The sequence below is a fragment of the Triturus cristatus genome, chromosome 6, assembly GCF_964204655.1.
Source record: "Triturus cristatus chromosome 6, aTriCri1.1, whole genome shotgun sequence".
NCBI lineage: Eukaryota > Metazoa > Chordata > Amphibia > Caudata > Salamandridae > Triturus > Triturus cristatus.
The window spans coordinates 1671547235-1671559384 of NC_140589.1; positions in this window are offsets into that span (position 1 = coordinate 1671547235).

The window sequence follows — 12150 nt, forward strand, 5'->3', positions numbered from 1 at the left end:
ACAACAATTCCATCTTTCCTGAGAGCAGCACTTACCTCTGCTCTGCTACAGAACCGTTACAAACTTCCGACTTCCTACATCCCAGAAGCTGTGCAAACAACATAGAACTCGACACGACTCACCATAGAGTGGTAATACATAAACCAATACCAATCAATAATCAAAAGCAATTTACAAGCAATAATCACCAAACCAAAACAATAAAAACCATAACTCTGCTACCAGAAAAACTGATGCAGCGCGGAAACCTGGGCAACGGGAATTAAGACAAAACCCGAACCTAATATCCTCCCTTCGTCACAGACCAGATATCTCATTAACGCATTCACTCATTCAATCACTGGTGGGGCCCATAACACCAACATTCACACTTCACCTCTTTCTGGACTGCACTTTTAGGAGAGATAAATGTTCCAAGCGCTGACATGAAAGGAATACCGTATAACCTATGGAGAGAAAATTATTTACATATCTATACACAATAAGATACTCCTTCCACGTGATCAATGGATCATTTAGTTGGATTGGAGTGATGAATTAATCCTCGCTATGACACACTTAAAGATCCTGATCTCTTCCCTCTCAATAAACGACCAAAAACATTTCTTGTTAATCAATGTTTTGTTTATCTAATAAATGCAAGAATTTAGTTAATCATTATGCAAATCACAGAACACCATATTTACCTAATCTGGCTATCAGTCATCCTCTAAGTCATCAAATTTTGTCATTAATTTGTCAGAAATCGAGAGTTCTTCATACAGCAAGCTGCAGTCCCAAACATTGAGTCAAGAACCAGAGACGTGCATGCATCGATAAGTGCCCATACATTTTAGGTAGTCCTTAGTTCATCAAGAAATTGGGCAGCAATTCAGTCTGTCAAAGATTCAGGAACGCAGCCGTCACGTAGCGTCACTGTCGTCTCCGTCAGCAAGGGATAGTACGAGAGCAGTAGAGGTAGCCTCTCTATTCTAGCGTCACTTATATAATAAAATAAGGTCCAAAAAATAGATTTTTAAAGATTTGGTCATCATCCATTGGTCGTTTCAGTTCGTCCGGTGAAGTTTCACACAGTTCATGAGGTCATGTCGTCAGGCATGATCCATCCGGTTCCTTGCATAAGTCCTTTGTTTGAATATTTGGCGAGCATCCCATTGTAACCTTGCTAAAGCACAGCAAGTCTAGGGTCATGTCAAGGCCACTGGTATGTGAGGTGGCGCAGGCGCACTTCACCCGAAACCTCGTGGAATGGTGGCCACCGTGTCGAGTCAGTCAGTCGGCCATCTTGATTTTAGGCCCAAAGGGTAACTTAGGCGAAACAAACACAAAACGTAATTAAAACATAGAAATAACTAATAAAATATTAAACCCTCACTAATTCCCTTATGTGCTTGTAATTATCTAGCATATGGCGACATTTAAAGCGTTCATATTCACCCAGTGATGTCATCTGGTGCAACTTACTATAACGTCACAAAAGCAACATATATCATGCAATATTCTAATTTTCTAGTATTAGTTTGCGTACGTATGTTAATTACAAATTATTTTAGCCATGCAAAATGCAAATCCCACGTGTATTTCGTACATTAGTAATGTTGATTACATTTCATGCAAACACATTAATAATATTACAATAAATAGATTATTCTAATAGTATAAACATGCAGGATCGAGGGGTATACAAAATGTTGTACTACCCGCTCCATCATACCCCTTTGTTATGTAATCGCTCATAGTATGAGAGCAGTGCCAGGATTGGTCAAGGCACTTCCCAAGGGCTTGTGCTGCAGGAGGAAGACGTGTAGCGAAGAAGGGGTCAGAGTTGGACGTCTCACTGGTAAGTGTTTTTTTATTTTTTATTTGTACCCACCCCCCATTTGCCGCCATTGGAGAACTAGATGCCAACAGTGGTGGAAAAATGCAGAGAGTGGCTGTCTAGGAATTGGGTTGCTAGATGAGGAGGGAACCTAACTCAAGCAGCAACCACAATTCCTGTCGGGGTGAAGTCACAAGCAAACATCCAAATTAACCTGTGCTCAACCCTCAAGCAGCTTGGCACAAAAGCATTTGTGATCAAACTAACAAAAGTCCAATCAGTAGTACTGGAAATATGCAATTTGAAAGATTCAAGTGAAAATAGTGCCTAAATGCACAAAGCATCAACTGTAGTTATCTGGTGGTACTGGACCGGGATAACGTCTAGACCAGGGATAAAGTTTAGGCCAACCACAATGGAGCACAGGCCAGATACAGAAACCAAATTAGGTCCACTGAACGAAGTACCTTAAATCTGGGTTGCAGAGTGTTGAACGATCCCGTGTGGAGGTACATCATGCAGCGGTGATTCTGGGGAGCTGTGGAGTTGCAGTGAGAGGTCCTGCATCAAGGATGCATCACGCAGCTTCAGTTCTGAGAAGCTGCCGGGCTGCAATGCGAGGTCCTGCACAAGGTGGCATCACAAAGCGGCGGTTTTGAAGAGCTGTGAGGTCCTGCATCGGGGATGTGTCATGCAGCAGCGGTTCCAATGAGGAGGAGCAAGGCGATGCGTCGCACTATATTAGTTCTGCTTGGACACAGCTGGGCTGGCAGAGCACCATCAGGGTCCAGCACTGAAGTGACACCACATGGAGGGAAAGACTCACAGCAGACAGAGTCCAGATGTTGGGTTCAAAGTGGTTTGGAGTCTTTTCTGTCCCCTAGGCTCTGATCAGGAGGCCGGCCAACTAGCCCTTGGAGTCACTCTAGTGGTCCTGGGTTCAAGATGAAGGTCTAGTCCTTTTCTCTGAGGCATCAGGGGGTTAGAGAAGCAGAGTAGCAGGGCAGCAAAGTAGCAGCTCTTCCTGCAGCAGAGCAGCACAGCAATACTTCTGTGTCTTCCACACGTCAAGTGGTGTACTGAAGAGTTGGGTCTGAGGGTCCAATATTTATAAAACTCCAAAGGCGCTGGATGTAGTGCAGAACTGAGATCCATGGCATTTATGCCTGATGGGCAAGTATCTTGGTAGTGACCACATATGCATAGGATTGGTCTGTCTTAGCTTTTGAGGGGAACTTCTACCATCACTTAGATCAATGGCTCTGATGAAGGGTGGCTTGTAACCTTTGATCTTGTACCTAGAACAGATAGAATATCCTGCACAGTGCATACTTAATATCATAAACAGCAAATCACAAAACGGGGTAATCTAAAGCAAGGAAAAATTGACAAATATACTAAAGTGCTCATAACAACAATGGAGACACCTGTCGGTCCACTACTTGACAATTCAGGATCAAAAGAGTTGCAAATGGTCTCCTCCGTCTCAACTGGAGTCATTCTACAAACTATTCAGCCCTCCCAACATGAAGTGAAGGGCAAAACCAATGAGGTGAAACTGGATAGAACCCTTGTGCATCTGGGCTACATAATGTAGTTGTCCGAGAAAGAGAGGCTGGAGGATTTGGTGAAATCTCACAAATGCAGTGAGGTAACTGATAGCGTCTTTGATCGAACTGGCGGCATGTACAGACAATGCAGATGGGTGATCTTGGCCCAACAATCTCAGGTTCATAGACTTCGTGGAGGGATCGTAGGATCCTCATCCTGAACTGTTCTTAGAATGATGGCTCATGAGCTTTATTGCCACAGAAATTATTTCTTATTGCTTCTTGCTAGAAAGAGCACGCTGTTCCATCAATCCAAAAACGCATCCTTGGGCCTCCGCTAGACCACCTAAACACAAGATTCTTGAACTACAGTGATTGAGACATGTCATTAAGAATGACGAGAGATTAGGGGGAAGTACCTTTGAAGCACATAAGATCCCAGTGTTACCTGACTACACCAAAAGATTACAGAAGGAGTGGATATTCTTTGACTACATTAAACAGAGGTTGCGAGAAATGGTACTCAATTACATGCAGATGTATCCTGCCAAATTAAAAGTCATTTCCCAAAATAAGTCGCAGTTCTTCGATTCCCTGGAACAGGCATGTCATGGATGGGGAAACACCCTCAAGCAGATACAGGGCACGGAAATTAGAGGAAGTAAGACACCTCTATACTGCAAAGAAGTGGAAATTCTAGGGAGCAGAGACACACACATAAACAAAGCATCAGATATTGTAATATAGCTGAGGAGCCCTCATGACTCCCAACACACTAGAAAGATTGCTTGCACAGACTCAGAGAAGGACATGGTGGCCTAAGATGACTTAGGCTTTTTTAGGTTTTGATAGCAACACACATAAATAAATACTGTCATTTACCTACTGCGCACAAACCAGCAACTTAAAGGGTTTCATGACACAGCACAATAACACAACATGGAGATGGACGTAACTTCGAGTTCATCAAGTCATACTAAAATTGTCACTTGGATTGTCAATGGAGTCTTACACAAAATTTAGAAGGGGATCCTAAAGGCAGCTGAATATTACAAGGTACATGTCGTAATACTGCAGGAGACACATTTACTAAGGTCAAGGTTCCCCTTGTTGGCACATCAGGGCTTCTCAGTGGCAGTTCATGCCTGGTTTTAGAGTGGTTCATGAGGAGGTATGATCCTCCTGAGAAACAGTTTTCCCTTTAATATGCAGCAGATCAGGAGAGACCCTCAGGGGTGTTGTGTTGCTATCACCGTTGGGCTATTGAGTGGAAAGGCCTTGTGCATGAGTGTATATGCTCCAACACCACTGAATTTCTATGGGTGGCCTAATCCTTGTGATGATTTGAATGGGATCTCAGATCATGCTATGTATGGAATGAGTTTAGCTGCAGACACCAATAGGAGACCGATATGCCTCACAGACTTGCTAGCTGCAATGAGTCCTCTTGATTCATGGAGTCACTTGCACTCTAAACAAACAGAATGTATATTACACTCGAGGCATACTGTTCACTTTCCAGACCACCAGAGGGAGAAAGTAAATGAAGGGATGGTTCACGGCTTAGTGCTTCTTGTCTGATGGATACGAAACTCAAAGCGTATCTTGTCACTGAAAGTGACAATTCTTTTGCCCTAAGTGGCGATGCAGTGAACTCCCACATGACAGTTTGGGAGGCGATTCGGTCCTTTAATAGAGAGAGGATCATTAGTTAGGACAGGACAGATGTGAAGTAATCAATACCAGACAAGTAGAGAAGTTTAACGTGGGTTTATTCTGTATCAGAGATTCCCAACCGCTGTGTCCAACTTCCTCAGCCAAACACTCATCAACATTCTAAGGTGCACTCCCTGGGGTTCTAAAGAGGAACCAACATTCCAAGAAGACAGGGAGGGCAGAACATACTAGGCAAGACCAGAAAAGTCAATAGGGCTAATGCAACATAGGAGAGGGATTATAACACGATGTCAGAGGTGTTCCTGTTCAAATTAGAAGCTCAGTATGTGATTAAGCCGAAGCCCATGACTCTTAAGAAACTTGAGCTATCACAAGGGCCAACTGTCCTAAGCAGAGTTGGGGGAGGTTAGAGCAGCATCTCTAGTTACACAGACCCACCACATTACCTAATGGGGAATTAAATACAGCTAATGGCTACACAGAATATGTCAGTGAAGGGGCATGTCTGGAGATATAGGCCAAACACAACATGTGGAGAGTCATCTGGGTATGGGCCGTCGACCCTTAGACCAGGACTCTGAAACATTCTACCGGCAGTTGTACTAATGAGACAACTACCGTACTTCTGCCCTGTGGCCTAACAGATTGAGGGGCTACCTCGAAGCTGGGGAACCGGGTTTGAGTATCAGCAGGGATCCTAAGATTCTGGGCAAATCACTTAATCTCCCTGTGCCTAACAAAATTTGTGTCTAACTGTAACGCAACTGGTGTTCTTGTAAAGCATTCTGATACCTTCAGGTCGAGTTCACACTATATAAAACTCCCCCCCAAAAAAGTGTCCGACCTCCCCAAGTGGTGTATTGCTTTGACAAAATGTAAGTTCCTTGAGTAAGAGATTTGGGATGACGAGGTGTCAGCTGATCTCCAGAAACTTCATGGAGGTGAAACACCAAGTCACAATGGTTTTTTAGTGGAATTATTTATATTGTTGTCACAAGAGTTTATACCGCTCTACAAGGTGATGTTGGACAAAATGCTGAAAAAAGTGCAACCCACCCATGCCTGGCCACCTAGATCCTGGCAAGGCCACAGGTCTACTGCTCTCTACTAGCCCTCTCTTATAACCCAATCTCACTGATTAATTTTGAGGCCAAGATGAAAGCCAAAGTGTTAGCTAGACACCTAGCCAAAGGTAATAGGCTCAGTGGTATGCCGGATCGGTGTGGGTTTATGCTCCCTGACACCAGTAGACACAACTTTAGCCACCTTCATATGCAATGGCATTTGCCCAATGCCTGGAGGGTCCCCTGGCCTTTTTGACATCTATGATTTGGTTCGGTGGGTATATATATTTTCACTTTTGAAAGGGAGGAAATGTGCCCCAAATTTGAATAAATATACTTGCCTACTTTTCATATGGCCATAGTCTTCAGAGAACCCAAGGGGTTGTCCTCTCTTCACCCACTCTCTGCCATTGTGATTGAACCATTGGTAGAACAGATTAAAATGGATGCTGTAGTAACCACACTCACAGTGGTTAGTAGGTAAAAGGTATTTATTCATAAGTACATCTTAGTTGTACAGCGACCTCCAGCTTCTTCAACTGACTCTCTTTCCTCAGTGATGTCATTCTAATACATCACCAAGTTCTACAATAGAAGAAATAAATCTCCACACATCTCCCCCCCTTACAAGGAGATTCAACAGAAAATTGATACACTAAACATGCTAACAACAATGAACAAAGTGAACTTAACATAAAACTAATGGCAAATTATCATGAAGCAATGGAGAGAAAAAGAAAACCACACATTATAATTGGAATAACAAGACAATTATTCAGTTGAGTTTGGAATATTAATCTTGCACAGGCTACCCATGCTCCACTCTTTTCCATCATCCAGAGTAACCACAGAGTTCATCACTTTTACCACTCTTTGTGGCTTAGAAAATTTGCTCTCTCTTTTTTTTACAAATCCCATTCTTCTAGTGACCACCCAATCACCATAATTAATTCCAACAACCTTCACCCCCTTCCTTCTGTCATACTAATCCTTATTGCGTTCATGAGATTCTTTAACTCTTGCTGCAATCCGTTCACGATCCACCCAAACTTGATCTTTCTTTTGCAACCACACAGGAGACTCTTTAGTTGCAGGTTATCTTCCTTTCAAAGCCACACAAGGTGAAACACCCGTAACAGAGTGAGGAGTCACTCTATGAGCCCACATCATTTTGACTAATTCCTCCTTCCACAATAATCCATTAACCAAAGACAATTGTATGTTGTCCATAATGATACGATTAACCCTCTTGACTAACCCATTTGCCAGTGGTCTAAATAGCGCCACCCTGTCATGCTTAATTCCTAATCCTGTAAGAAACGTTGTCATGGCAGTGGAAATCAGCTGGACCCCATTGTTCGTGACCAAACTCTTAGGTATTCCTTCCTGCAAGAAAACATTTTATTAAAAATTCAATCACATTCTCAGAAGTAATATGTTCCACAGATCTAACTACAAACATTTACTGTGGTAATCCACCAAAACGATAAAAAATCTATTCCGGACACCTAATCTTTCAATGGGACCCAAAAAATCCATCGCCAACTTCTCCCAGGGTCGATCAGGAACCCACACACACCCCAATGGAGGTTGACGGATCCCTATGCACTTATCACTATTGCTACATGCCTGACAATCTCTCACAATCTCTTCCACCTCTCTATCCATCTCAGGCCACCAAAAATGTTGCCTCAACCTCCTTTTGCACATGCTTCTCCCCAAGTGTCCTTCATGTACAAGTTTAATCAACCTCCCTCTCAACGTTCTAGGCAGAACAACACGGTTGCACCTCAAAACTTTATCCACCTGAATACTCAACTGATCTTTCACTTTTACATATTGTTTCAATTCCTGACTTAAAGCCACAGCATTCTTCCACCCACCACGTATAGCATCTTTGAGCTCTATGTACTCTCTATCTGCGCACAAAGCTTCACTCCACTCTTCTTGTTTTAAAGCCAATTCTACATCACAAACAGTAGACAAAGAGTCCACCTCAATCATAAAAGAAGAATCCCCTTCCTCTTCCTCAACTGGCATACGCGACAAGCAATCCGCTATGACATTCCTTTCACCTTCGACAAAATCGATTGAAAAATTGAAATCCATCACTGACAACAACCATCGAGAAATCCGGGAGTCACATTCCCTTCAAGACCCTTACCACCTTTAAAAATATGCAGCAAAGGCTTTGTGATTTGTTCTAAGAATGAAAGGCAATCCCCATAAATAAAATCTAAATTGATTAATCGCCCAACAACAACCAAAGGCTTCTTTTCAATAGCAGGGTTAGGTCTCTCTGCACCCTGTAAGTGACGCGATGCAAACCCAATCACTCTTTCTCCATCATCCATCCTCTGGGTCAACACAGCGCCCAACCCAACATTACTTGCATCAGTTGTCAACATAGTTCTCTTTTTAACATCGAAGTGAGCCAAAGTGGGCGTACTAACTAGTGACGCCTTGACATTTTTAAATGCTGATTCACATGCCGAATTCAATTCAAATAATACACCATTTTTCAACAACGCTCTCATAGGCTCAACAGTGTCTGAAAAATTGGATACAAACTTTGAACATGATTTCAAGAATTCCTTATCAGTAGGCTGAGGAGCATCAACAATTGCCCTTATATTACATTTTTTTTGGTCTAATCCCATTGGCGGAAATCTCATGACCCAGATAATTTACTTGTTCCTTTCTCAGTTGACATTTCTCCTTTTTTATGGTTAATCCATGTTCAGCAAATCTTTTCAAAACTTCTAACAACAATTCAACATGATCCTTGAAGGGTCTACCAACCACCATTAAGTCATCCTGGAAACACAAAATTCCTCGCATTTCCGGAAATGTGTCTTGCATAATCCTTTGGAACACCGTGGAGGCTGAAGCTAACCCAAACGGCATGTGATGGTAGCGGAAAACCCCAGTGGTGTGACAAAAGAAGTCAGGGGTCGTGATTCCAGATGCAGATTCACTTGGTGATAAGCAGCAGACATGTCTAAAACGCTAAAAATCTTTCCACCCCCCATCACACTCAACATCTCCGCTATATTGGGGAGTGGTTGGCGATCCACCCATATGTTTTTGTTTAAATCTCTCAAGTCTATACAGAGACGAATCTTATTTCCTTCCTTGGGGGCAACGACAATTGGGGCAAGCCATTCTGAAGATTCAATGGGCTCAATAATTTTACATTCCAGTAATTTGTCTAGCTCCTTTTGAAGCGGCTCTCTCATTAGCAAAGGTATAGGCCTAACCTTGTGCCCCACTGGACTAGCATTTTTCCTCAGAATGATGCGGTAAGTAAATTTCTTCAGCATAACAAATTCATCAGTAAAGACATGGGGAAATGACACCATCAATTTCTTTCTCCAGTCAGAATCATCCTCTAAAACAGGCAAATTACATTCTTGCATAGATTCTACAACCATCACCGGTTCTTTAGCATTAGGGTCAAGGATGATGTTAAGATCCTTTTGATGATCCCACCCTAAAAGATTGGATCCATCTTCTGTTACGTACACTCTACAATGTACACTGTTATTCTTGAAAAATATATCCCCAAACAATTTACGTTCAGTTTTCAGTGGCAAAACGAGTAATTTCTTCTATAAAAGCTCACAGCAACGTAGGTTCACAGCAATGCTTGTACCATTAAACCAGTAGCTAAAACTTCAGAATTTGCCCAAAACAACTTGTTCCTCTTCAGTAAGGAAAATAAAAATAAAAAAAATGGAATTACTCACAGTTCCAAAATTTAAAGATCATTAGCAGGACTCCTCGGTGAGCTGCTTTTCCAGGGGTGGAGGTCACTCAGTAATCTGCCCCCTGCGCAGAATCTCGTCGCCAAAAATTGTAGTAACCACACTCACAGTGGTTAGTAGGTAAAAGGTATTTATTAATTCAGTACATCTTCTTAGTTGTACAGCGACCTCCAGCTTCTTCAACTGACTCTCTTTCCTAGAACTACTCAGTGGTGTCATTCTAATAGATCACCAAGTTGTATAAATAGAAGAAAGAAATCTCCACACATGCCTTAGTGAAAGGGTTTGAATGGTCGCTCACACTCTCAGATAGGGTCTCACTGTATGCAAACGATCTCCTCATGTATCTCTGGGACTCAGCCTTTTTGGGTTCCTAGGTGCTACAGATCCTCTACATTTTTGGCACGTTTTCAGCAGCAGCAATTAACTAGAGGAAGATGGTGATTTTTTGACTTAGAGAGAACACAACAAATCTGCAATAAGCTTCACAGCTAACAATTGCGAATAAGGGCGTCCATAAGTTGGGGGTTTCCATAGCACCAGATGTAACAATGGCTTGAAACACAACCTGGCCTCACAACTCGATACACTGCACGCAGACTTGAACTATTAGCCCACTGCCTCTGTCTCCTATGGGTTGGTAGCCGTTTTTAAGATAGTATCTCTACCACATATTCTGTGTCAACTACGTAATTATCAACTTGAAATCCCTAGAGAATACTTCACTCTTCTGAATAGTATGGTGCGAACAAGGAATTTTTAGATACTCTGACGCAGGACTTTAGTGTGCTGTTTAAGTGAATATATATTTGTTGGGCATGGCTCTTTCTGCAGGGTCATCCCCAAACATTTTGCCTTCCTCCTCCCCTTTTTGCTGAATTTGTTTTTGTTGGCTTTAGAACTCTGTCCACTTTACCACTGCTAACCAGTGCCTAACTGCTCGGGCTCTCTCCCTAAAACATGGCATAATTGTTGTATACCTGTTTGGCATATTTCATTTACCTCTAAGCCCCTAGTAAAGTCCACTACATGTTCCCAGGGCCTGTAAATCAAATGCTACCAGTGGGCCTGCAGCACTGATTGTGCCACCCACTTAAGTAGCCCTTTAAACATATCTCATACCTGCCACTGCAGAGCCTGTGTGTTTATACTGCCATGTTGACTTGGCAATTAAAAACCCTTGCCAAGCATTAAACCCCGTTTTATTACATATGTCAACCCTTTTAAGTTGTACATTTCCTGGTAGTGACTACCCCTCTCATAGGATAACATTGGGGATTCCTTATTACATTTAATACACTTTCATTCCTAATTGAGAAGGAGTAGATCTGTCATATTTAATACCTATGGAATTGTAATGCTAAATCCTCTTTAATGGTAAAGTTGAATTTATCATTACAGTTTTTAAAATGCCACTTTTAGAAAGTTTGTATTTTTCTGCTCTTAGTCCGGTGTGCCTGCAGCCTGTCTCTGATCAGTCTGGATAGGTGACAGCTGGGTATTGTGCATTCCCTCTAGACAACCACATACAAAGGGAACATAGGTGTGACTTGATGGGTTTTCCTTGGAGCAAGGGATGGAGAAGCTGGGCACAGCCTCACTTTTACACCTGAATACACTGTGTGCTGTCCACACACAAAGGGCTGCATTTCCCCCTGTGGTGAGTCTGGAGCCAGGGAAAGAATGCCTCCCCCACATTTAAGGCACCACTTGTTATAAGAACTGGACTACTGACTGTACCACGTCAGTACACTTCTGGACCTGAGGATACCCTGACAAGAAGAAGGACTGCTGTGCTGCTGAAAGATTGCTACTCTGCTGGACTGCTGCTCTGTAAGAACTGCCTTCTTGCTGCACTGGCCTGCTGCAAGCTGCCTTCTGTGCCTGGGTGAGAAGGACTGGACCTGCCTCTCTTGACCCCAGAATCTAGAGTGACTACAAGAGCTTGCTGGCTTCCAACCTGATCTCCAGTCTCAGGAGCATAGAAGACTTTCAACTGCCTTGCTCATATACCTGGACCATTGAAGGTGGGCCTAAGATGTTTGCTTTATCGGAACTGAGGCATCTTCTGCTGCGAGAGCAGAATCAACACATTGCCCCTGTTGTGTGAGCAGAATCAGTGCATTTCCTTCGGAATTAGGGCATTGCCCTTGGAACTGACGCATGCTCTGCCGGAGCAGAGTCGATGCATCCCCTCCAGAACCAGCGCATCACATAATGACCCACCGCAATGTCACTGTGGCGTGTAGAAACCCAATGCATTGCATCCCAGA